This window comes from Gorilla gorilla, chromosome 11 (assembly GCF_029281585.2).
Source record: "Gorilla gorilla gorilla isolate KB3781 chromosome 11, NHGRI_mGorGor1-v2.1_pri, whole genome shotgun sequence".
Lineage (NCBI taxonomy): Eukaryota > Metazoa > Chordata > Mammalia > Primates > Hominidae > Gorilla > Gorilla gorilla.
The window spans coordinates 23,673,996-23,701,733 of NC_073235.2; the positions used below are offsets into that span (position 1 = coordinate 23,673,996).

Here is a 27,738-nt window from a genome sequence, read left to right on the forward strand (position 1 = left end):
CAAATTTTACTTCAACCTAGTGGTGGACCTTTCTGCTTAGCAATACTGTGGGAAATTCAAAGGCAAAATTAGCTTGAGCATTGCTGGCTCAAATAATTTCTTCTTAGTGGAGTGAGTGAAACATGGTAATTTAGCAATTGACAACCATTTTTCCAATAATAACTGAAATAATAATTCATAATTAGAAGAGGTCTAATATAGGAAGGCATTGAAACCAGATGCAAAACATTTACCCTCCCTACTGCCACCCCTTACTTCCTTTATTCCCACTGACTAATTTGAAATATTTCACATTTCCTTTTCTCCTGAACAAAGATGAAGAGGGCTATTTTACCCTTCAGTCAAAATAAGTATAATTTTCTTCTAGCAGGCTCACCAGCAGCTCGCCACTGCTAACTTACCACGAAGGCCAATTAATAGACAATCACCATTGTTTCCTAAGCTCACCTACCGTGTGAGTGGCTATGTGTTGAAATGAAGTTGATCTGAGAGGGACCAGTTCTGGGCTGAGCTGCTCTCCTTTTCACAGAAAGCATAATGCCCACCTGAGGGGATTCCAGAGAGGCAGGTGGCAGGTTCCTCATTAGCTCACCGAGCCCTGCTCTGTCCTCATTGCTTTGACGGAGACTTGAGAGGGGTGGCAGCCCCAGCTTTGAAGGTGTCTGTAATTAAGTGCTTGCCACTGGTGTCCTGGACTTCCCAGGGTGAGCCTCGGGATGAAGGGCCCTCTCGTGGGTGGCGTGGCTCTGTGGTGGCAGAAGAATGTGCAGAAGTGGTTAATGTAGCTTTAATTTCTAAGATAACTCCTGCGCACCAAAGACTTAGCATCCCGGGAATTTATTCTCAACATTAATGGAAATAATTTGAGAAACCACTTTCAGCTGTCCATGCTCACGGGCCCTTCTGTTTCATACTGCCTACACCCAATTAACTAATCATTTTTATAGCAGGAACAACTTAACCTGAAAGGAGAACAAGCTATGTGCTGAAAGGTAGGAGGAAGCAAGTCCTCTGGGAGTTTCTGCTGTTCTAGTGAGAGAGGCTGAGGGCAAGAGCAGGCCTGAGCTCTCTCACTTACAGACCTACCTTCTTCAAGGGGCAGGCTGGGGTGGCGGTGGGGATCTGAGTGGGGGTAGCTGGTGCTGCATCTCTCCAGGTAGAGATGTGAGGCTGCTACCACTGGGATATGGGGATGGCGAGACAGGGACATGAGCAGAAGTGAGATTCCCGTCTGTCTCGCAGTATGCATTGTGCTGCTGACCATTGAGGGGCACCATGGAAAGGCTGAAAAGGGAGAAGGATGGTCCTTTCTGATCTTCTGTAGTGCCAGGCTCCTGTGAAGTCTGGTAGCCAAGCTAAGAGATCACAGACGAAGAAGACTAGGATGCAACCTCTTTGTTTTTTCTTCTAAGTCCTTGTGGTTATTATCAGTGTTGACCTCAAATGTAGGCATTTTTGGTACCCTAGTATACCTTCCCACCAGAGGTGACAGATGCAATACCTGTAACTCCACCATTTGGAGTCTCAGGCAGAATACAATCCCCCTGGGAAGAGCAGTGCTGTTAACCAGGATCTCTATGGATCCAGCAAGACCTGGTCAAGGCACTGTAGCTTGGGACTCAGGATAGGCATCAGAAAGGAGAAGCAACAAAGAACCACAGAAGGAGATCTATAGTACACGCATGTTGTGAAGAAAGAGTGTGTGATCTAGAGAAAATAGAGCAAGGGGATGTCGGTGGGGAAGAGTGGGGTGGGGGTGTTACTTTGCATTGCATGATCAGGAAAGGCCTTTTTGAAAAAGTAACACTTGAGAAAGGACTGAAAGGAAGTGAGAGGGTGCATATATATATATGCAGATATCTGTGGAGGAGCTTCCTGAGCTGGAGGAGCAGCAAATGAAATGGCCAGAAGACAGGATTGTGCGTGGGTTGTTTGTGGAAGAACAAGATCAATGTGGTTGAACTAGAGGGTGTGACCAGGAGCATTACAGGAAAGATGATCAGAGTTAGTGCACAGCCCCATGGGCCACTGTCAGGAATTGGCTCTTGTCAGGATGGCTATGGGAAGAACTGAGTGGCATCATCATTCTGGCCGTTGTGGTAAGTAGACCTCCGGGCACAAAGGAGAAGTGAGAAGCTGGGTTAGCAGGTTCCTGCATCAACACACTAGAGATAACGTGTTTGGGTAGGATAGCAGGTGGGGAGATGGCGAGTGGCTTCTAGATGATTTTGAAGGTAGGTCCAACAGCAATTGCTAGTAGATTAGATATGGGATATTAAAGAAAGTGAGTGGTATGGGAGGACTGTGGTGTTTTTGGCAGCAGCAACTGGTATGATGGAGATGTTATTTACTAAGATGGGGAAGTCTGCAGGGGAAACCGGTGAGGGAGGTAGTGAACATTGAGTTTTTGATCGAATACTCAGTAGACACTCAGATGGAGATGTCCAGTGGCCAGTTAGGTACACAAATTTGTAATTCAATGGAGAGGTCAAGCTGGTGATCTACATTTGAGAGGTAATAGCATTATAAATGGTATTTAAGGTGACCACTTTGGGAGTGGGCATAGATAGAAAAGAGAAGTCTGAGGACAACTCTGGGAGCTGGGGAGGACAGATAGGAAGGGTGGAGGAGAACCAAGAGAGAGCACTTTCCTGGAAGCAGGCAAAGAAAGCATTTTAAGAAGGAGGGAGAAATGGCTTGAAATCAGGCTGAAAGGTCAGGTTTAGATAAGGGCCTACAATTGATCACTGGGTTCAGCAGCCTGGAGGTTGTCAGTTCCCTTGACAAGAGCAGTTTTGATGGAGCACTGGGCAGAAGCTGAGCTGGAGTGTGCTCAACAGAGAAGCGAGGGGGGAAATGGGGAAGAGTTCCAACAGCTCTTTCTGAGTTTTGCTGAAAAGGGGAGAAGAATAATTCAAAGTAGCTAGAGGCAGATATGGAGCCAAAAGCATTTTTTATTCATTTGTTTTCTTAAGATGGGGAAACAGCATCATGTTTGTACACCAATAGAAATAGACATGACCCACTAGCGAGTAGAGCGACTGATGATGATGGAGTGATGGGAGAGAACAATGCCATTGGGTAGGTGTGAGGGGCTGTGAGTGGGTGCAACCTCAGAGGACCAGAGACTGGCCATAGCAGGGGCCCAGAGCCTCTGGAGCAGGAGGCAGGAAGGGTGCAGGATGCAGAAGGAGGCAGCAGGGGAGTTTGTGACAGTTTCTCAATGGCTTCTACCTTCCAGCAGGATGAGAGGCAGTAGAGGAGGAGAAACGTGAGAAGGAGTGGGAGAGTGAAAGGACTGGGTATGTAGTAGCCTCTTTAGGCAGCAGCAACAGTTAAAGTGAGTAGCTGTGTTTCTGTCCAGCCACATTCCCCAACCACCAGGATTTGAGTGTGGCGATGTAGACCAAAGAATTGAACTAGGGTCAGGTTTTTCCAGGCAAAAACAATGAAGGGAAACCAGGGCAAGGACTGTGGGGATATGGTGTACACATGGGAGCGATGGTGAGAAACACGTGGAAGCGAGGGTGAGAGGACAGGAGGCGGCTGAGATGAGACAGTGACCAGATGATCCATCAATGAACTGTGAGTCCCACCACCATGGGAGACGAGGACCAAAAAGAGAAAGAAACATTCAGAAACAGTTGGAGAATATGGGGGATTTTGCCAAATCCTGGCTGGAGGTTTGAGAATGTGATGGGAGTTTTGGAGGTGAGAGGTGGGCTCGGCTTAGGGATATAAAGAGCTGCAGGGGATGAGTCTGGGGGAGAAGTCCAGCATTATAGTGGGGTTGGGGCACTCAGGTTACACAGGGCAGATGTGATGAGGTGGGCACTGGTGGGTAGAAGTCAGATGGTGGTGGCAATGCTGTGAGTGTTGGGTGGAAAGAAGTGGGGAGGGGATTTTGCATGCCACATACAGCCAGGTGGAGTCCTCTTCATGCCCTTTATTAGGGATTTGGGCACTGGGTGGTATTATTAGGATCACAGAGCTCTGAGGATCCTTTTTTCCCTCATGAACCAAGGATTGGGTATATATAACCGCATACTGAGTGTCTGCTTTGGGACATTCCCTTAATTTTTAATTCAGTAATATCAAATCTGAATCTATTATGCCCCCCCAGAAACCTCTTTTCCTACTGTGATTTCTATGGGAAAATCCCCCTCCCGTCAACCTGTTGTGCAACAGGAAGCCCAAGTTACCTCCCTGCCTGCTCTCTCTCCCCACTCCACATTCAGTCGCCCACCAAGTCCTTTTGATGAACACTCACTGGGTGTCCAAATCGGCCCGGGAGTCTTCCCTGGCATGCATGCTGCTCTAATGTGAATGACGATGACAGGGCTGCCCCCTTGGGTTGCTTCCTTCCCCGATTGCTCTACCACTCTTTCCCCCAGGGGCCACCATGATCTTCCTAACCCACACTGCTCATCGTGCTAATCCAATGGCCACCCTTGCCTGGAAGACAAAATCCAAATTACTGATTTAATGTGGCTGTCATGCCTTGTACTGGCTCTCATCCACCCCCACCGTTTTTTTCCTACCCCACATTGCATTTTCAACCAACTCCATGCTGCATTTTCTCTGGAAGTCCACATCTTTCTCCAACACCGAGGGATGATTTTGAAGTAGGGAAGTCTTGTGGCTTCCCCTGCCCCTGCTCTCTATCCCGTATGCAATTTTGTTTTTCCCAAGGCACTCAGTGTCACTTGCCATTGTATATATTTATTTGTTAATTTGTCTGTCTCTGCACCTGAGGACGTAGCTGGAGTAGAGTCCAGTGTGTCTGTTTTGACCCTGGCTGTATTCCCAGAACCTAGAACAGGGATCAGCCCCTGGAAAGCACTCAATAAATAGTTGTTGATGGATTGATTTCCAGCTGCAGACACCATGGGCTCCTTCATTGGAAGTGACAAACCCACCCCAGGCCAATGAGCAATTCAGACAATTTATTGGCTCCTAAGACTGAAAAGTCTTGCAGTAAAATTTAAATGCGTCTCTCTCCCTTGCTGCAGCAGGCTCCCATCACCAGGGAAGCACAGCATCTCCCAGCCACAGCTTACCAGCTTGCTGACCAAACAGAAGAACAAAGACCCTCCTGGTAGTTCTAAGGGAAAAGTTCCAGGGAAGATCCTGGCTTGCCAGACTCACCCCCTCCCCTGAAGTGGGGGTGTTCTGGAGTGGGGGCATTGGCCTCGCCTGGCAGGGAAGGGGACTTCTGGGGGATGCTGTGCTGCTCCTCTCTGTCCTCCTCTGCCTTGGCACTAGGAGCAAGAACAGATGGAGGAAGCTGAAGGCAGTTAGTGCATGGCATAGGACTATCTGCAGGTTCTGTTTTCTTTGGGTGGCTGGGTCCGTGAAGGCAGGCCCACATCTTTGCGGAGGAGGTGAGAGAACACTTGTCAGAGGGTATCTGATGAATGCAGAAAGACAAGTGTAGGAGTTTGTGGTATTTTGATTGATGACAGCAGATTCATATCAGTGTCAAAAATGTATTAGGAAGATACAAAACACCAACGTTTCTTAATAATGAAAATAAATTAGGCTCAACTAAAATAGTTGCTGTTGTTTTTCCAATGCAGGGCCAAATCATGCAAGCCAAAGGTTCTTAGAATTCTCAGAAAAAAAGAACAACGAATCTGTTAGAAAAACAATTTGCAAAACACTCATTAGTCCAAAAGCTTCCCTGAGAATTCTCCTTCCAGACCTTTAATGGGCCATGAAACTTGAATTCAATAAAAAATGATTTAACCATCAAGCAGGTGAACTGGGTAGACTTCTTTGCTCTCTCATTATGGAGTTTATTTTTTGGAGGCTGTCTGTGTAAATACTATTTGTTTTGCTGAAGTTCAAAGAAGCTTTGCGTGAAAATGGTGTTTTGCTTCATTGGAAGAGCTAGTGCTGGTTCATCTGCTGTCTGTGTCACCTCCTCCCCTGTCCCCACCTCCCCCTGGCTGCTCTTGCGTCCTCCTCCAGCCCCAGTGGAGTCCCAGCCACCTCAAACCCAAGAGCTGTGACTTACTGGATGTGCACAGTGAGTCAGCTAGTCTGGGGAATTTTGAGAGCTCGTACATTAGATTCTTGCTTTCCAATCCATTAATTTTGTTGTTCTAGGCCTGTTGGGAGCCCTGTTGCTGCTTGTAAGAATAACAGATCACTGCTGATGCTTTCGGCGTCTGTTACCCACGGCGGCTGTTTTGTAGACACTCTGTCTCTGCAGCATCGCTGGCCTTTTGTGTGCTTGTGCATGGTGGTCACAGCTTTACAGCCAACTCTGTGGGCATCCTCCTTAAGGACAGGGCATATTCTGCTCCTGCATGGGCTGGAGGGCTTTGAGCCCCACTCTCCTCTTCTCATAGGAATACTCAGCCTATCTTCTGCGATGAAAGAACATTGAAAATGCTTCCTGAACATTTTACAAAGACTTTGAGGAATCTTCCCAGGACATAGTGATTTGGAATTTTCTTCTGTTTGGTTTGCATCCCTTGCCATCACCCAGGAGAGGCACATCCATGAACCCAGCCCTGGGCAGCGGCTTGCTTCTGCTGGAAGGACTTGGGATTCTTGATGGCAGCCACAGCGGAACAGCCTGGTGTGGGTGGGGTCTGCAACAGGCTGCTCAGGGCAGGGGAGGTGGACACATGATGGATATGGATGGGGATGGTGTCTGCTGTCACACACAGGGTCCAGGTGTGTGGCCCAGACTTTGAGGCTAGCAACCATCTCGTTCATTTAGGGTGACTTTTCTTCCCTTCCTGCTCTGATGTGTCTTTTCTGGCAAATATTCTCCCAGATGACTTGCCAGTGCAGTCATAGTTGGGAATCCAGGTGATACAGTAGAGAAAATGAGGGCTTTGGGACTCAGCCCTGCTACTTACCAGCTGGGTGACATTGGGGAAGTTACTTAACCCCTCTGAGCCTCCATTTTCTCCGTTTAAAATGGTGATAGGAAGACCTGCCTCTGGTTTGTTGTAAAGACTCAATTAACTGAGATGAAATATGAAAGCTCTTGGCGGAAGGCCTGGCGTATAATGAGTGTGCCAATCTGTAAGCTGCTGTCTTTCAAAACCAAACCCTCTTGGTGCTGTGGCCCTATGGCGGGATTTCTACAGACTATATTTCTGCATTGCCAGCTGCTTCCCGTTAGGCTGCACACTAAGGGGTAATACAGGGAGAGAGGGGGGCAGGAGAGGACAGGCCTTGCTCTTTCCTCTTTGCCTTTTGTTCCTGCGAGCACCACCCCAGTGATGCTTCTTCACTGGTCAGTGTGGTGCTTCCAGCTTCCACCTTTGTCCCAGCATGCCCGGAAACAGCCTCACCGGCTCCCTCTATGGTACCAGCAGAAGCTGAACAGCTCCCTGCTCTTCCAGAGATGAGTCTCTGCCTGGTGGAGACTTGTCCGGCATACTTCTAGGTTCTGATACTCCAAACTTTGTTTTTTCTCTCTCCAGCTCTAGGGATGATTGCTGGTTTCTGCAGTGACTAGTTCTATGCTATCTCCACATTCCTTTTTGTGCAGAAAAGAGTTAATACAGCAGGCCCCGCTGCTATTCTTAGAAAGACCTGTTTGCTACGTTGGCTCTTGGCTGGCATGTGGGAACTTGGATTTCGGGAGAGTCTCCATCATTCCTAAAACTGAGAAGACTGCCTAAGCTCTTTGTACAAACCATATGGTTTATGCTGAATACCTGCTTTCCTCCTGGAGTCTGGAATTTTGGTATGTGCTAGACAGAGAGTGACTAGCCCCCAATAGAAACCCTGGGTGCTGAGTCTCTAACAAGCTTCCCCTGTAAAAGACGTTGCCCACTGTTGTCACAACTTGGTGTTAGAGGTGTTGTGTCCTGTGTGACTTCACTGGAAGAGGACTCTGGAAGCTTGTGCTTGGTTCCCCTGGCCTTTGCCACCTGCACCTTTTCCCTTTGCTGATTGTGCTTTGCATCCTGTGGGTTCTCCTGGTGAATCACCAAACCTGGGGGTGGGGGAGTCTTGGGGACCCCAGCATCCCTTTTCACGCTTTCAGTTCTCAATGCTCTTATAAGCAATTATTTACACTATATTAAATTATCTCTTTGAAATCCATAGTGTGACTTCTCTTTTTCTGACTTGACCCTGAAGTTATCAAGAATGTTATCAAGAGTAGTCCCGGCTGGGCATGGTGGCTCACGCCTGTAATCCCAGCACTCTGGGAGGCCGAGGCGGGTGGATCACCTGAGGTCAGGAGTTCAAGACCAGCCTGATCAACATGGAGAAACCCCGTCTCTACTAAAAATACAAAATTAGCCAGGCATGATGGTGCATGCCTGTAATCCCAGCCACTTGGGAGGCTGAGGCAGGAGAATTGCTTGAACCTGGGAGGCGGAGGTTGCAGTGAGTCTCTAAAGTCTAAGATCTTTAGAAGCCATGTCTGTAGCGCGCCAGTGCACTCCAGCCTGGGCAACAAGGCAAAACTCTGTTAAAAAAAAAAAAAAAGGAGTGGTCTCATGAAATGGATTTTCAAATAGGAGATTTTGGAATTGGTTTGGTGGTAACCTTACCCTTAAATGTAGTGCTGAGCTCTTGGCCCATTGCAGTGGGATACTAGCACCTCCTGACATGCAGTGGCAAGAAAACTACCTTGAATTATCGCTTGTGCTGATCTGATGAAGTGCCTATGAAGCCAGTGCCCTGTGTGTTGGGGGTCACAAGGCTGCTGCCCTTGACTACTTCGGCATAATAGTGACTGCAAGGACTGGTTGGGGGAGGCTAGTTTTAAGTGCACAGGTGCACGTACAGAAAGAAAACAAGTTTAGGACTCTAAACTCCCTGCTCATATTAGGGCCAGAAAACTGGAGTGCTGTTATGGCAGCCTTAAAATAATATCGAATTTCTCATTTCTGCAGGATCAATCTTGCTGGAAGACTGGACTCAGATAAAGTTGAGAATTTTAAACCTCTGAGTCCCTGTACCTCCCTTGCTGGCTTAAGATTAGCTTTCCCTTGCATGAAGACCTGGAAGAGTCTCTTCTGAGCCAGTTACCATCCAAGGGGGAAGCCTCATTCCCTTCAAGTAGTACAACAATGTCCAGTTATTGCCTCAGAGGTAGTCTACACTGTAGTAGGCAGACTAACGCCCGTGAAGATATCTACATCCTAAACTCTGTAATCTATGAATATGTTACTTGGCGTGACAAGAAGAACCTTGCAAATGAGATTACGATAAGGACCTTGAGATGGAGCGATGATCTTGGATTTTCTGAATGGGCCCAATGTAGTCACACAGGTCCTTAAAAGTGGGGAAAAAGTGGTAGAAGAGGGTCAGAGAGAGATGTGACTATGGAAGAGTGATGAGAGAGGTGCACACTGCTGGCTTTGAGGATGGAGGGAGGGGCCCCAGCCAAGGATTGCAGGCAGCTTCTAGAAGCTGTAAAGGGCAAGGAAACAGTTTCTCCCCCAGAGGACCCATAAAGGAAAGCAGCCCTGCTGACACCTTGATTTTAGCTCAGGGAGAACCGTGTTGAATTCCTGACTCACTAAACTTTAAGGTAACAAATATGTGTGGGTTTAAGCTACCAAGTTTGTGCTAATTTGTTATGGTAGCAATAGAAAACGAATACATATACCTGTAACTGAAGTCAGGGTTCAGCGTAAGGGGAACAGCCACGAAGTCTGACCAAGCAGGAGATGGCTTGTCTTCCAAAGTAATTGCACAACTTGGCTAATTTATACCAGTAGAAACCTAGGAATATATAGACATGGCTTCTAAAGATCTTAGACAGAGGAGGATGACATTTAATGATAGATTGGGAGGAATTTATTGATATGAGTACACTTATTAGAGATTTTAAGTTTGATGTGTTAGCTTGCGCACATGGAAGTGGATCTTATAGCTTGCTTGATTCGTTAATAAAGCCAAAACCTGTACAGAGTGTTGCATATATAAATGAGGTTGGGATGCCTGCACTGTCCTGGGAGGAGGCAGGGAAGCAATCCAAAGGCTTAGAGAGGCTGGGATGTTGAAGTGGGCTTATTATGAGCTCTTGGCAATACCTCCCGCCTTCCCCTACAGCTCCTAAAGGGGCCCAGTGGACAATCCCTGCATGAAGACTTTGGGAAATGCTTCAGTTGCCTTAGAAATCTCCGTGGTGGCTGCCTCTGGAGACTGGGATGACAGAGAAACATGCCACTTGGACAAATTCCCTGATTTCAGTGGGGGAGGATGGGGTCCCAGGGTGGCAGGAGACATGTGGCGAGGCTGCACTGCAGAGCCCATTTGAGCACATTTATCATAACGGGCAGGAGGGACAAGCCGGAAACTCGAATGTTTTGGCCTGAAGTTATCTTTAGCAGTGATGTTGTCCCTAGGAAAGCAATAGACAGGCAGCTTACTGAAATATTGCTTGACCTACATAGCAGGAAATCTCTAGGTCTGTTGTCCAGAAACGTGACTTGAGTCACCAAAATGCAGAGTTACTGCTTTCCCCTCACTTTTCAGACCTATGTTTGTTCACAGGCCCTTGATTGAAGGGGAGGTTGGGTCCTCTGGAGGAAGGGGAAGGTCCTCCCAGCAGAGCCACAAGTACATCCTATATCTTCCCCTAGGCTGTCCCAAAGAGCCCTGTGTCCGTCCACTAGGGTGACGGTGCAGAGATGAGTGGAAGTGCCCAGACCTCTTGGAGATTACTTGGTGCTGGCTCCTTATGGATGCTAATTCCTGGGAACCCCAAAAACTGTGGTCCAGTAGGAAGGCTCATGGACTCACCCTGTGGTTATTTCCTCAGTTCCTGGATGTTTTATTTAAATGGACATTTGCAGCAATGACCAGAATTTCCACATTGGCCCTAGGCCCATGGAGTGAGGGCTATGATGGCAGGAAGGGCTGAGTGGAATCCTTGGGACGTACTTTCACTACCTGGACATAAGCTGAAAACAATACCAACCCTCAGCCCTGGGGAGCCACTAGCCTCATGGACCGGGCACCAGAAGAAGTGCAGTGTATCCATGTGCCCACTGGGGGCACATGGATACATGTGGTAGCTGGATGCTTCCACCCTGGCTGGACTTTCCAGGCACGGATTCTCAAGGCAGAGCTGGCATGGGCAGCCCTAGGTTTGAGGGCAAAGCCTCGGTTTCTCCATTAAGAAGGCAGAGAGCCTGGTAGGTAAGAGATTCCTGGAGTCAGGCTGATTAGGTTCACATTTTGGCTCCTCCACTTACTTGGTAACTGTGTGAAGTTGGGCAAGTTACTTAACCTCTCTGTGTCTCAGTTTCTATCTTTCCCAAGAGGTGTTGTTATATTTATTATTGGCTTCTTGTGAGAGTTAAATGATGTCATGGATATAGACTGCTTGGTACATAGTAAGCACTCAAAAATGAAAGATATTCTGGTGACTATTATATCAATTATTTGAAAGAAGAGAAGTCCAGCAAGTGAAGGCTAAAGCAGATATGTATGAATGAAGGTGAGAGGCGAGGCGTTTATGTGCAAGGCCTAGCCAGTTATGCATTCTTCCCAACACAAACAAGTCACAAACAAGTAAAGAGCAGATAAGCCCACTCTATTGGTTAAAATGTTACACCGCGTCAGCCCCATATTCATGCTGCGGGGTGAGTGGGCAGGACAGAGGGAGGTTTCTCTCCTGCAGGGTCTGAGAAACCACTGCAGATCACTAAACAGGCAGTGACCGGGGAAAGCCACGAGGCAGCAGGGATTCCTGTTGAATCCATTAAATCCCATTCCTCTCTCAATGTCCTCCTCTCAGATGCAGGCCTGTCTGGTGCTGACGCTGTCATCTGTATGCCCCTACTGATCCTGATGCTTCCCACCAAGTGTAAAAGTAAATACAGGGGATGATATAGTGCTTGTTTGAAGGAGAGCACCTAACATTTACTCAGTGCCTGCTATGTACCAAACACTGTAGGAGGGCCTTTGCCTTTTACTGCTTCTCACATCCACCCTGTGAAGGTGGAACTGTCCATTTCACAATGAAAAAGAAAGCTGACCACAACACCTGTAGGCTGCAGCGTCCATGGGCAACATTTATTGAGTGTTGCGATGCACCAATCACGGTGCAAAGCATTTCACACACATCAGGGCATTCAATCCCTGCAGTGGGCCTCTGAGAATGTGGTATCTTCATTATTTCCATTTGGCAGGTGAGAGAACTGTGGTGCAGGGAGGTTATGTGGATGGGACTGTAAGTGCTACAGCTGGGACTTTAAACCTAGGATAGTCTGATTCTAAAATCTATGCTCTCCCACATTCATTTATTTTAGCTAAGAGAGGAGAGTTCAAGTTACTTCTACCCATGCTGAGAAGTGGGGCTGGGCTGTGGTGCGAGATGGGAAGATGGAGAGAAAGGCATGAATGGAGGACCTGTTGCCGTTCAAAAGAGGGGAAAAGAGAGAATTTATATTCTCCTTAAAACACAAGCTCATTTGAAATAAACAGAAAAGAACGAGAACTACTGTGTGTCTGGCCCTTGCAAGGTGCTAGTGGTAAGAAGCTGTCAGAGCCTCCTCAGTTCCAGCCCCCAAAGCCTCCTTGATTGCCTTTTCAGGGTGGTGGATGCTTCAGCGTCTTCCCTTGCCCATGCTGCTCTTCTCATAACAACAGTGCCGCCCAGGCTCCCTGCTAAGCACCGACACACAGTAGCTTCTTTCATCCTCTCCACCAGCTCCCACGTTACTATTATTATCCCTTTTCTCTGTGAGGATATGGCAACATCAGTAACTATCTGAGGTCTATGAGCTGGGAGGCTGATGCTGACTTCCATACCTCTTGGCCTTTAAAGCAAGTTCTCTTCCCACTCTACACAGCTGGACCCTGTATGGGATGATTTGAGGGGCTTCTTCCAAAATGCCCTCTGCCTCCAATTAATTTGTCCTGATATTCTTCCACTAGGATTGACAGGAGCCTGTTATGATTGTGCACTGTGAGTGCTCTGATGGCAGAAGCTATCTGTCTCATTCACCAAGAGGTCCCCAGCCCAGTGCCAGCACAGAGAGAGCTTTCAATAAAGGTGTAACTGAGAGAAAACATTACCCTAGCTCATATCCTTGCACCCAGGAAGAGTCAAAGCAAGGCATGTGTACCTCGTTAATGTGGATTTAGGAGGGACAGGAGAGATGGGGCCTGGTTCTGAGTGTGCATAAATCAGACATGACAAAGGACGGTCATGCCTTGTAATTAGTTACAAAACAATTCCGCTATGACCCAGTCCCACACTATGCTCTGGAGTCTAGACCACTTCTGTGGTCCAGAAACCCCCACATGGCATCCAGAAAGCTTTCTCTTGTTCTTTCACAGAAACGTTTGAGTTGCCAACCTATTGATGACTTTTGCATGTCACCTCTCATGACATGACCTCCAAGAACATCCTGTCCTCACCACCACCAGGCCCAACTTATTCCATTACAATTTCAATTACGAAGCTCATTTTCCCCCATTGGCCTGAAAGAGTCAAATAAAGGTCTGTCTGGGTGCCTTTTTTTTAAACTGGCCATAAGGTTATCTCATTTATTCTCTTCCTTAACACACAAATGGCCTCTAAAAAGAGGAGTTTAATTTTGCAGCCCACTGGTCCATCATGGGCATAGGCACTCGGGTGGCTGCAGCATGCTGTCTCCCATCACTGCTGTCAGGAGACCAGGGCTGGCTTTTGGTTTCTGGGACAGGGGATGGATGTATCACTTTAGGAGAAGATTCCCATTGCTGCTACCTTGAAAATAATGACCACCGTTCATAAGTGACTGCTGTTTTAAGGCACATGAATCTCTGCGTTCCTGTGTGGTGCACTAGAATGAGGGCTGGCCTTAGTGGAGGGAGACCCTCGAGAGGGCTCTGCCGCTGGCCAGTCTTGTGACATTGGGCCTCAGTGTTCTGACTTGTAAAATGAAGGAATTGATGGGATGATACCTAAGATGCCTTTCCTTCCAAATGGGCTTCAATCTGATTTTCTATATGTCAGGACTTCTTCTAGTCATGAAGATAATGAGTAAGATACAGTCTCTTTTTCAAAGATGATTATAGATGGAGGATACACATAAATATTGTAAAAGTCAATCCACAAACAGTGTAATAAGGTAGGTGATGTAATAGAGTGATATGTTGTGTGTTTTGAGGATACACCTAAAGGGACAATTGCTTCTGTCTGGCAGGACTGTGTGTGTGGGATGAGACGGGGGTAGGTGAGGGGAAGTAGGGAGGCTACAGGAAAGTGGTGACAAGTGGGCTGGGCCTGCACGTAGGGGTCAGAGCTTTCTGGACAGGTTGGGCTTTGGGAAGAGAGTGGAGAAGCTCCAGGAAAGGGAAGCAGGCCAGGCAGCCCAATACCACCCCCTGAATACCTAAGGAACCCATCAAGCCCAGCGTTGTGAATTTTGGGAACTTGAAATGACGCTTTGGTTGGAATTCATGGGAAAAGACAGAATTGAGACAACAGCAAATGTCGTTTGTTATTAGAAATCCACTACTCTAGGATCACACAAGTTACTATACCAGGGGTTGGCAAACTTTTCCTTAAAGGGCCAGATAGTAAATATTTTATACTTTTCAGGGCGATATGGTTGCTAATAGAACTATTGAACTCTGCTGCTGTGTTAAAGCAGTCATGGACAATACGTACAAGAATAGACAGAGTTGTGTCCCAGTAAAACTTTATTTACAAAAACATGGTGGGCCGGGTTCAATCTGTGGGCTGTGGTTTGCTGACTCCTATTGCTGTGCCAACAGGTAGAGTTGAGATAGAATTTTAAAAATCCAATAGCTCTATTGTTGGTGGTGCTGTGTTATGGCACTTTTGCTTAAAACTGCACATGGCATGGGTCTTCAAATGGTGTGGCTGGCCTTCAGTGGGTAATTAGTGGTCCCTGCGTAAGACTTTGACAGGAAGAAGCTGTCTTGTGGGGGGCCCTGCTCCCAACAGATCTTGATTATGCAGTTAGCAAAATGTCCTGACTTTCCTTAGAGCGCTCCCCTTCCCACTTCACACCTCTGCAACCCACAGCTACGGGCTGCTGCTTCTGTGGTCTTGTCTCCAGGCTGGCACCATCCCTCCTGGATCCCAGAGACCAAATCCCTGCTGCATGCTGTGCACTGCAACAGGGATTCTCTGATAAATAAGGCTTGGCCTTGGCTTATCACACTCCAGGGGCCATGATCTTCTCCCGTGGGTGGAAGAAAGAACTGTAGGAGTTAGGAGACCTAAACTGAAGGGCCAACTTGGTGACTGATTGGCTGTGGTACCTTCACCAAATTGCTCTTCCTTCCTGAGTCCCTCACCTGAAGAAGTTGGCTTTGGGATGTCCAGGTTCCCCTTAGCTTGCACATGATGACTGTGATGCGCGACTAATGGTGGGTGTAAAACCTCAATGGACTGTTACCATTTTTCCTAGGGAAAATAGAATATTGGAGTATTAGAGTATTGATGCTTCAACCATAGACTGTAAGAGGGTCTTGTTGGGCCTCAGACCCCAGTTTATGGCCAACCATCTGCTCCACTCACAGATAAGGAGACCCTTACCTCTCAGCCCTCAATTTGTCTGGTTTGGGATTCTGTCTTGGATGGGGTTCTGAGAGGAGCCTATGGGACCTACTCCACCTGCCTGTAGGGAGGTGTCTGCATGTTCATTTCTCCCTCCAGACTACAAGCTCCTTGGGCAGGAATGAGACCTGGTTTATTAATGTCAGCTCCACAGGTCACACAGTACTTGGCACATTGGATGCGATCAGTAAAGATTTGTTAAATTGAAAGCTACGTAGCAGTTTTTCGTATTTGTGTGAAAGACTTAGAGGAGATCCCAAAGTAAGAAAGCCTACTGTTGGCAGGGGAAATTATTTAATTGCAAACAATGAACATTTGTTTATGAGTACTTACTCTGTGTTGAGGCCTACAATGACATGCATGATTTCTATTTTATGAAGGAATAACTACATCAAATCAATAGGCCAAACCAACTGCTTTTTATTGATGAAATATATTGATTGCTTGTGCCAGGTACTATGCTCTTCTGTACATTTACATTCTGATGTAATTTTAACTATAGCATTAGGCAGTTTATATTATTGTCTCCATTTCATGGATGAATAAACTGAGCCTCAAATAGATGTAAACCCTTGCCTAAGCTACATAGGTAGTAAGTGGCACTGTCTGACTCCAAAGCCTGTACTCTTTACAGTGTCAAATTTAGCTTGGAGCTTCCTGGAAATCAGGGCAAAAACCCGGATGGGTTACAGAGTTTTTTAATAAAAATTTGTCCTGGAAGGATCTGTCTTTCAGCTTTTTTACATCCAGCTTTTTGCTGTATGGATAGCAGCACTCTTTGCAGCACTGATAGCACTTCTGCTTGCGCCTTTGCTAATGTGGTTCAGAAATACAATGTCTGGCAGTCTAGAGTGTCACAAAGGCCACACTCAGGATTCTTTGAGGAGGGAGAGGATTACATGACCCTTAGACCTTCTTTCTCAAACAATTTATCCTAGACACACCTTTGATAGAACCTGGATGCCTGTGAGTACCAAATGGTACTTGCTAATGGTGCCCTAGGGCGTGGGTGCCCAGTGTGTCTAATTGAGGTATCAAGTGTACAGGTGGTCACCATCTTTCTTTTCAGTAACCTCTGTGATCTTTGTCCTCAGTCAGTGCCCCCTTTCACCATCTTTCTTTTCAGTAGCCTCTGTGATCTTTGTCCTCAGTCAGTGGCCCCACAAGTGGTGACCATGATTAGAAGCAGCACCTTCAGAAAAGGACAATGATGAATGACAATTGAGGGTGCAGGAACTAGTGACCCATCTAATTAATCACATTTGCTGAATGTTTAAGCTCTTCAAATCCTTTCCACATTATCCATCTTATTTAATCCTGACAATATTCTCTTTAGCTTCCTGCAAAAGGCTCCTTGAGACAGGACCATCAGCTATGTTTTCCTTCACTTCTCCTGCTTCCTGCCCCAAGCGCCCTGTGCTCCAGCCATTTAGAGGCATGGGCAGGCTCCAGCATGTGCCACGTTCTTTCACACTCATGCCATTGCTCATACTGACTTCTTTCTCTGTCTGGAGTTCGCTCCTCACCTCTGTCCACCAGGTAAATCCCTGTCACCCTTGGGATCTAGGCGGGGTGCTTCCTTCTCCTTCAATCTTCTTCTGCCATCTTTGGCAGGGCAGCCTGCTCCTTGTGCATCCTCCCCTACAGCTCACTGGCCTGATTCATCCATGTCATCCTCTCCACTAGACTGTGAGCCCCTCAAGGGCAAGCAGCTTGTTTGGTTTATTGTTTGTTTCCCTAGTGCTGAGCACAGTGTCTGGAAATAGTATGTGTTTAATCAATGTTTGTTGAGTCACTGAGACCTTGTGAAAGAGTTTTTAGAAGAGAGGAACAAGGACAAATAATTTGTTAAGTCATAACTCAGTGGCTGTTTCTCCCAGTGCCATCCTTTGAAATGGATTTGCTCTATCCACAAGGCAAAGCTCTGGCATGAATGAGAGACCCTGGATGAAATGGGGACAATGTGGTCTCCTGGGAGGAGAAGGGGTCCTGGAGAGAAGGTTGGGAATAGGAGGGAGACTTGCTTTTCACTAGGTGCCCTTTTCACATTTTGAATTTTGTACATGTTCCATGCATTACTTATCCAAAAATGAAAATAAAACAAGATAAAAATCACTACATGAAGAGGAGGTTCAGTGTGATCGTTACTTGGCTTTTGGCTTTGAGTCAGACCTATTTTCAATTCCTGTTCCTTTCTAGCTATAGGAACTTTAGCAAATTTCTCAGCCTGCCTAAGCCTGAATTTTTTTGTCTTAACATAAATATAGTAAACAGCACCCATTTAATAAGGTAAAACAAAAAGCAGCCCCTTGGTGTCCTCCTGTTTAACATAAACAATGTCAGAAAACATCAACATCAGACAAAGCCACTCTGACCACAATTAAGACATAAGCGAGATCACCTCATAATCATGCCTAACTACAAACAAAAGAAGGATATGATCCAAGCCAGGAAAATGACGAAGCACCCCTGTGCTGGCTGATGTAAGTGACTGCTGTGTGTTTACAAAGTACATCTTTAATCTCCTTCTGTTCATCCCACCTTCTAGGTAAGAATGATCAAGTTAATCAATTAGAGAACCACCCCTGCTCTTCCTATAAGCATCCAATCCAGAGCCACGCCCTCCCTTCTTGGACCTTCCCTGAAATCTATCACAAGCCCAAATCCTATTTTAAATCCTCTCTATCATTCTCTTACTGAGAGGCCCCATAGCTCCCCATGGCCGATGTTCTCCCTGGTTGCAGTGAGTCAGTAAGTCCTCCTTTGTTCACTACAGCGGTGTTCTTGGTAGTTTTGGATGCAAGGCATTGACAGGATATTGTAAAGATTAAATGAGGTAAAGCATATAAAGCACTTAGAACATGGTTGAGCGTGTGATAATCACTCAGCATTTGCTAGATTACCATCATCATTATAATTATTATAATTATCAACTCTCTCCCTCTTCTGCCCCTCCTTTTTGGAATTAACTAGGATCAGACATTAGCAAAAATGGGATTTGATCCCTGACTTCTTGAGTCTTATCTCTGAAATCTTTCAATTGCATCATGGAAGTTAATACTTCCACACAAATAGAAAAATAGGATGTATTAGGGTTCTACAGAGAACAGACCAATTGGATATATAGATAAGTAGATAGATATAGATACAGATTTTGAGAGGAGATTTATTATGCTCAAGTTATTATGGAGGCCAAGAAGTCCCACACTATGCCATCTGCAGGCTGGAGAGCCAGGAAAGCCAGCTGTGTAATTCAGTCCAAGCCAGAAAACCTGAGAACCAGAAAGGCTGATGGTGTAACTCTCAGTCTGGGACTGAAGGCTTGAAAACTGGGAGTGGGAGATGCTGGTGTAAATCCCTGAGTCTGAAGGCCTGAAAACCAGGAGCTTTAATGTCTAAGGGCAGGAGAAGATGGATGACCCAGCTCAAGAAAAGTGACAGAATTTGTCCTTTGTCCAACCTTGTGTTTGATCTGGGCCCTCAGTGGATTAGATGATGCCCAGTCACATGGGTGAGGGCCACCTCCTGTGCTCAGTCTGCTGACTCAAATGCTAATCTCTTCTGGAAACAGCCTCAGAGCCGCATCCAGAAATAACGTTTTACCAACTATCTGGGCACCCTGTAGCTCAGTCAAGTTGACACCTAAAATTAACCATCACAGAATCCCAAGGAATCTGAGCTAAGTGGTCATTGTTAATATTGGATAATGATACAATATCCTGGGGAGACTGGAAGTATATTTGGGGAATATTATGAACCTTTGTGGGTCACTGCAGCTGAAACAATCCAAGTGAGTTCAAAGACTCGGGACAAATCAGCACAGTTGCTTAAAGGATTGGAACCCAGGCTTAGACAGGATACTTGTTCTACCCATCAGAAATGCTCAGGGGTGACCTTCAGGGGATGGACTCATCTCCAGGCAGAAATGACTCATGCCAGGAAACCCTTCCTGGAGGCAGAGAATGGGGCATAATACCAAAGAATTCTTTTCTAGATTTGCTTGGCTGCCATGAAAAATAGTTTTAGCATCCTGTACTTAACCTCCTTTTTCTCACTCTCATTTTGGACCTAGAAATAAGAAGACAGTTATTGTTTGTGTTCAGGAATAATTTGGACTTTTTAGCATGTGCAAATGCTAATGTGCTAAAGTGGTGTGAAAAGGCGGGGGATACAAAATACTAATGCTGAATGACTAAAGCTAAGTAAAAGTTATATAGAGAAAAAAGACAGGAAGAACAACTCCAAAATGTAAATACTGGTTGCCTCTGTGTGGTGGGATGGTGGGTGATTGTCCTACTTTTTTGTATGTTCTAAATTCATGTATGGCTTTTATGATGGAAAAAATGAATGATAATGCAAAATGTTTAGTTTTGCATTGCACTGACAGATGTAAGTTTAAGGATCAGGATGAACTGCAGGCCTGAAGATGATGCTAGCAAAGATTTACATTAGGACTAGAGGCATTGGCTGGCAGAGGACCCATGAAAGCAGATCAGAGGCTCCCAGAGCTCCCCTGTTCCTCTTCAGAGAAGAGAGAAAGCTGCTAGGTCTCTGCCATTCATATATAAGTAGCACGTTAAGCACCCAATGGCACTAATCTCATGGAGAGAAGCTTGCAGACCAATGTGAATTTTACATACCCACTGACTTCAGGCCCAGGGCCCAGTGCAGTGCTATCCTGCTCTGTTGAAGGATTTCTGGTTGCCAGCCTCTGAAATTGTGTGTTTAGGGAAATGCAAGATGCTTGGTTCAGTCAAACTGTGGTATGTAAGCTGGGAGAAATGAGAGATGAGTCTGGGTGGGGAAATTCAGAGAATAGAGGGCCATCAGGACGTGCCTGGGAGGTTGGACTTGGCTCTGTGTGTGACACAACATGTCTTCTTGGAGGTTCAATTGATTTTGTTTATTTTTGGGTGGGAGTGAGGGACAGGGAGAAACCCAATAATTTAATTGCTAAGTATTATATACCATTATTTTTATATTAAACAAACACAGGTACTTTAGGAACTGAAATATGAAATCTGAATGAATTATTAAAAGATAAAACAGTAGACTACATAGAATTTGTGTCTGCAGCAGGCTGCATCATGGTACATCTTCAAATCCACAGAGACTCACTCTCCTCAGCTAATCTGACATACTCTTTTTCACCAGAAACTGAATCTAGGGAGCAGAGCATGGGAGTTTGAGATAGTGAATTGGGGGCCAATCTCCCAACACTTTTTGAAAAAGAGGCTGTGGAAAGGAAAGACTGAGGAAATAACCTGCCATAATTTTTAAAAAGCAATTAATGTGCATATAAAATTTGAAAGAACCACATTAGGACCAGGGAATGGTCTTTTTACCATTTTAAAGGGACATGAAATAGACCTCCTCTGTGGGCTACAAGGTGGAGAAATGAATGGCACAGTTGCTAGATCATCTCAGCCTTCTCTCTGTCGGATCACTCACCAATCTGAGGGCATCATTCATTAATTCATTCCACAAATACATCACATCCTTACCATGTGGAAAACCCTCTACTGGACATCATAACTGCAAAGGAGGACAATTTCCTGCACTCCTGGGGCCTAGAGTCTCCAGATGCTGTGGAGCCAGGAACTGAAGCCTTCCTGTGGTTTCTGGAAAGTGTACTGGGGCCCCTTGTGCCACTGCACTCAGATTCTTGTTCTGCTCAACTAATATCACTGGTTGGCTTTGGGCATTTGATTGGTTAACCTTTTCCTGCACAGGTGCAGGTGTCATTTTTCTGCACAATTACCAGCTTGTTTAGGGGTTGGGGCTCTGCTATTGATGGAAGACACATGTTAGTTAAACATTCAGTTTGAGGGTCTGACTGTATTTGTGACTCTTCGCTCATCTGTACCATTTAGATACCACCTACCGCTACTGGCCCGGCTCTTCTCAGCAGTGCTGCGGGGTGTGCCAATGCTCATGCAAGGCCTTTATCTTCCGCAGCACGTTCTCTTGGGTTAAGTAGATAATATAAATAATATAAATAATGATCTCAAAATATTATTATGATAACCATCGTACCACTATAATTTTTTTTCTCAGCTGTGAAGCTAATAAAACAAGATTAAGAGGTGGCTTTGATTGAGGATCCTGAGGAAAATCTGCCATGAAGTTGAACAAAGCAATTGCCAGGGGGATTTGCACTCAGCCTTCACACAGCTGGTCAGGGGGATCACAGTGCCAAGTGGGGTGTGCAGCACGTCCCGGTGATGTGTGCTCCTGGGCACTGCCTGCAGGATGACCCAGGAGCTGGGATTGTGCCTTGTGGTTTGGGTACAGAATCATCCCATGTTCTAAGTAAACTTTAGTTAGTGAGGCGTGCAGGGCCACCTTTCGTACATGAGACAGTGTCCTCACCAACCACCCTTTCTCCAAGGAACAGGGGCTCTGGTGGGTCCTGAAGAGGAGAAGGTGAATGGCACCGTCCCTAGGAATAGTGGGCTGAGGATGCTGCTCTTTGCCCCGGAGATCCTCTTTCCACTTGCTCACAGCCCACCCAGAGGTAACAGTCTTGGAGGGCAGCTGTGTGTCAGCCCTTCTTCCATGCCCTGTACCTATACTAGCTCACTTAGTCCTCCTGAAAACCCAAGGAGGCAGGTGCTATTTTAATCACCTTCTTACAGTTAAAGAAAGGGAGGCACAGAGAGGTGAAGCAACTTACCCAGAGTGACATAGATCTTGAGTGGTCAGAAACCTGAGAATTAAATGCAGAGCCTGCTCTCAAAATTACAACGAGGTAGCTGTCAATGTGCTTTCATTTTGACCTTTTGTTTTTTGAGGAATGTGTCATTTTCCTGCACAATTGCCAGCTTGTTTGGGGGTTGGGGCTCTACTATTAATGGAAAAGACATGTTAGTTAAACATTCTGTCTGTTTATCTATCTGTCATCTATCTGTCTGATCATCTGTCTAATCATTTATTCAGAGTATACTGAGTGGGCAGGCTCATGTCAGGTAGTGGGAAACCACAGCCTTTGGGATCAGAGACACCTGAATTTACAGCCCAATTTCCATTAGGTGACCTTAAATAACCCAATCTCCATGAACCATAGTTTCCTGATATGAGAAATGGAGACTAAAATACCGATTTTTTATTTTATTTTTTAATTAATTAATTAATTTTAAAATGGACAATAACATTGTATATATTTATGGCATACAACATGATTTATTTCTTTTTCTCTTTTTTTTTTTGAGATGGAGTTTTACTCTTGTTGCCCAGGTTGGAGTACAATGATGTGATCTCGGCTCACTGCAACCTCCATGCCTCCCGGGTTCAAAAGATTCTCCTGCCTCAGCCTCCTGAGTAGCTTGGATTACAGGCACCTGCCACCACACCTGGATGATTTTTTTGTATTTTTAGTAGAGATGGGGTTTCACCATGGCGGCCAGGCTGGTCTCAAACTCCTGACCTCAGGTGATCCACCCTCCTTGGCCTCCCAAAGTGCTGGGATAACAGGCGTGAGCCACCATGTCCGGCCACAATATGATGTTTTGATATATGCACAATACCTACTTTCATTGCAGGGATATTATGGAATGAAAAATAATAGTCTTAACATATCCAGTGCAGAGTGAATGCCTATGAATGTTAACTCTGTGTGGAGGAGAGTACAGAAAAAGTAGACAGCTTACTCTCTGCTCTCACTGCTTATGTTTGAGTACAATTTGCCGTCTACTGCACTTACCAAAGCATAATAAACATGAGCCACCTACTGTCCTGACTGTTATTACAGAAAGGGCAGTGAACATAAAAGGACAACAGAGGAGCATCCTTGAGCTCTGCTGCTCCTGGGGAATGGGTCTCACACCATGAATATGTTAGTCAGGCTGGGCTAGGTTGTGATATAGTAACAAGCAACTCCCAAATCACCAAGGCTTAACATGATAAGCCTTTATTTACCTCCCACTTTGCATGTGCAATATGTCTGATAGAAGGCCCTGCTCCACACAGTCTCCTGAGGATCCAGGCTGATGGAGATTCCACCATCATACAGCTGCACCATCTAAGATACACGGGCTTCTTGCTGGAATGCTTGGGGTAGGAGGAGAACGCTGGAGGGTCTTGGCATCAGGGGTTAAATGCTTTAGGCTGGAAGCAACACAGGTCACTTCAGCTCACATCTTGCAAGCTTGCATGGCCCTGCCTAACTGTAAATCCTTCCTCTTGCCTAGAGGGAGAAGAGAAGTGGATTTTGGTGATTACTCCAAGATCCTCATCAGGTATAATCCTGTTTCTGTTTGGTTGGCCATGTCTTTGCAGCTCAAATCCCAATCAGAAAGGGGTGTCTTTCTGCTAAAAAATATTTAAAACTCTTCTTTTTTTCACTGTAAAGAGGCAGAGAGCCCCAGATAGGCCCATGACACAAAGCACTCAATTCAAACCGTAGAAAGAAGTCTTTCGGTTGGGGCTTCTCTGGGTTCAGGTGTTGAGAGAGGGTTGGGCCAAGGGAGCAGTCTGCCCCACCTTCTTACAGGGGATGGCTTTAGCCAGGCTATTCTGGCTTCTTTCAGTACAAGAGTGTTGGTTTGTTCAATAACGGAAGATTGGAGATTAGGGCTTTAGTGGTTAGAAAACAAAGAACACCTGGATTGTCTTATGGGCCCAGCGCCATTGCATGGATACATTTGGCCTCCGACAAGATTTTGAAGACATGAACATTGTCATAAATATTACTTTCAAAAGTAAGGAGTGCCCCAAGCAGTCCACATTTTCTTTGAGAACTAATCATAACTGTATTAGTCATGGTGATTTTGAAGCTTTTGGGGGATGTACTTTTGCATTGAGCTGTCTCTCCTTTGGGGCCCACATGCCTGCTGCTCTGATGGAAGAAGATGGGAATGACATTCCTTTCAGCTGCAGTTTCCTCACCAGTAAAATGAGGATAATGATAACCCTGATCTGGCAGGGTTGTCATAGCATTAAATGAAATAACACTTGTGAAGCGACCCAGTGCTACACCCAGTCCTGGCTGATTAAATGCCAGGTATTATTTGGTGTTTCCTGCATTTACTCTCCCCTGGAGTTGGGGCTTCAATTTATGCTCCAGTATACCATCTGCCACCTGTCCTGGGTTGCTGGGAGTTAGATTGGAAAATGATACTCTTCTGGCCAGGCGGCTCATGCCTGTATTCCCAGCACTTTGGGAGGCTGAGGTGGGTGGATCACCTAAGGTCAGGAGTTCGAGACCAGCCGGGCAAACATGGTGAAACCCCATGTCTATTAAAAAATTAGCTGGGCATGGTGGCACATAACTGTAATCCCAGCTACTAGGGAGGCTGAGGCAGGTGAATTGCTTGAACCTGGGAGCTGAGGTTGCAATAAGCCAAGATGGTGCCACTGCACTCCATTCTGGGCAACAGTGAGACTCCGTCTCAAAAAAAAAAAAAAAAAAAAAGGAAAAGAAAATGATGCTCTTCCCACCCTAATCCCCCTGACTCAGACTCACTTTCTGCACCACTGAGAGCCAGTACCCTGAGCTGGTTCTCATCTTGTAACTCCCCTCTTGTCCTCCAAAAATCCTGACCATTTTTTCCTGCCAGTTATCAGAACCACTTAAGCCATCTCTCTTCCACCCACACCGTCAGCGAGGGGATTGGGAAGCCCAGTTCCCGGGACGGGAGAGAACATGTTGGAGAGTGACAGTCACTGCCCACAGAGCCAGCAAGTCATGCCGGAGGTGGAAAACTAGAAAAGAGGCAGGAAAGGGGGCAGAAAATGAGTTTCCACCAGGAAGTAGTTTCATTCTGAAGAATTTAACAAATTTACAAAACAGATTCTGTTGAAATGCAGAAGTAAGTCAGCACTTGGCTGGCCACCCAGGCCCTGTGAGGGAGAGAGAACACAGGCATTTATCTGAAGACCTTTTACACACGCACACAGGATGAATTTTTCTAGCTAATTAGAAATGTAGTTTTACCACCAGCACTTCCCATCTCTTATCAATCTCTGTGGCCGACAACCACTTGACGGAGGTAAATTTTCCAGTTTTGATGGTGTTTGGGTAATTCATGGGCCTCAAAATCAGAAAGTTATTGGGATAGAAAAGACCTTGACAAGTCATTTAGTCAGTAGCCTGCCTTTGCCCACAGGCTGTTCCTGGGGGCACATATATACCACATTGTAATAATGACATCAATCTTTCCATTGACTCATTTATTCAACAATGTGTTGAGCAATAATAAAAATAAATAAATTTATTAAGTATTTACCTATACATCAGATACCATGCTATGTGCTTTCCATTAATTTTCTTATTTTATAATAATAACTCCCTGAGGGATAAACTTTCACTATTCTTTTATATAGATGAGGCATTGGAAGGTTGAGCTCTAGCTGTGAATAGGACACAGCCCTGCCCTCAAAGAACTTGCAACCAGATAAACAGTGGGATAAGCAAGGCAGCAGTGAGACTGTGTTATGGAGCTATTAGGAGGGCAACTTAGCCCAGTGTCGGGAAGTCAAGGCAGGCTTCCTGCAAGAGGCGATATTTGGACTGAGACCTGAATTGTTAGCCATGCAAAAGCCCTGCCCTTCTCCCCTTATAGGGTGTGGCTTCAACCAGACTTTTCTGGCTTATACTGGTATGCTGCACCAATAATGGTTGGTGCACTAATGGCAAATTGGAGGTTAGGGCTTTAGAGGTTAGAAAGCCAGGAGCACCTGGATCATCTCACAGCCCACCTCAGTACATCAGTTAGCAGTCCTGGAGTTTGGCCTCTGAGTACAGTAGGAGCAAACACCAGGAGGAAGTGGTGCCTTTGGTGGAGCACTGAAGGAGTACCTGGCTCAGAGTGAGTGGGAGCAAGTGGAGTGAGGGAAGCAGAGCGTGGGAGGGAGGCAGGCCCAGGTTCTGAAAAACCTTAGAAGCCTAGTTAAAAGGTTGGACTCTATTCTGAAGGTAGTTGGGGTCCACAGAAGGGTTTTCAACATAATAGAGGTGTCGGCTTTGCATTTCGGAAACATCGCTTTGGCTGCAATAAGGAGAGTGGATTGAATAGGGAAAGCTGAGAGTTAGGGAGGCTGAATTAGGAGGCCAGTCCATTATGCAGGCAGATGGAAGATGATGGAGGTCTGTGAGATTGAGAAGTGATGGCTCAGGGAGGTATTGACGGTGAGGGGCTGACCAGGGGAAGTGAGTGGACAGGAGTGAAGGGCCACCCAGGTTTCTGTCTTGGATTCCTGTGTAAATGGTGGTGGCATCTGTTAGGGTAAAAAAACAGCACCTTGTAGCTGGCATATTAAGTAAGCAGAAATAATGGGGTATAATAGTGAAAGCAACTTTATTTTTCTCGCACTGTTCCTTTCAATCTGCTAAGTGGAGATGGAAATTGGGTGGGTCTCATGGCTTTTGTGGTCTCTTAGGTGACACCAGGCTCTTAGTCACTTTAAGTCACAAAACCTGCCTCAATTAGATAGAGTATCCAGGCAAGTATAGGGATGAGTGCTCCCCTCCTCTTTCAAGGGTGAGGTCTCCCCTCCACCCAGCTGGGGCTGGTGGCAGGTAGAACATTTTCTTTCTGGGGATGGGTATGGTCAGTGCCTCTCTGTCCCTAGCTCACATCCTCAGCCACTCTCTGGCTGCTGTGTGTGATCCCACTAGCATAGAAGTAGGGGTGGAGGTGAGGGATAAGGCATGAGGAAGTCCATAGTCCACGAATGCTGTAGGGAGATGGCTCTGCCCTCTCTCAGCCAGGCAGACCGTCTCTTATGGGCACTTTTATGAATTCACTGGTGGCTTCCCCGGGCTCCTCTTTCATGGGAAATGCTTCTCTTTCAAGAGGATGCTCCCAGTCAGTCTCTTCTCAGCCTCTGCTTCTGCCTGTCCAGCCTTCTGTGTCTCCATGCTGAGGCCTCTCCTTGGCAGGACCCATTTTGGGACAACCCTGGGTCAACATTTCTATCATGATTCAACTCTGGCTCACAGGCTTAATTCCCAGACATGGGGCTGAACTCTGGACCACAGTCAGTTTTGGCTTTCCAGGGCCAAGTCAGGCTGAATTTGTGGTGTACTCCATCATAAGGAGCATACATCAAAGCCTCTCCTTTGTTGGAATTAGAGGCCAACACCTGTCCATCCCTCCTCTGTGTGGGTGGGATGAGACACCCAGCTCCCGGTGACCATATCTAATGAACTGTTCATTCAAAAAGAAATCTCTTACTGTGCACTCGTTGGTTCTTTCATATCTTCATTGACAACTGGTCAT

The 27,738-nt window shown here is 46.1% G+C and overlaps 1 long non-coding RNA gene across 1 annotated transcript in view; it reads left to right on the top strand.

Moving 5' to 3' along the window:
- Positions 1-27,738, top strand: part of LOC134756633 (uncharacterized) — a 467,322-nt gene that overhangs the window by 253,437 nt on the left and 186,147 nt on the right. The window lies entirely within an intron of this gene.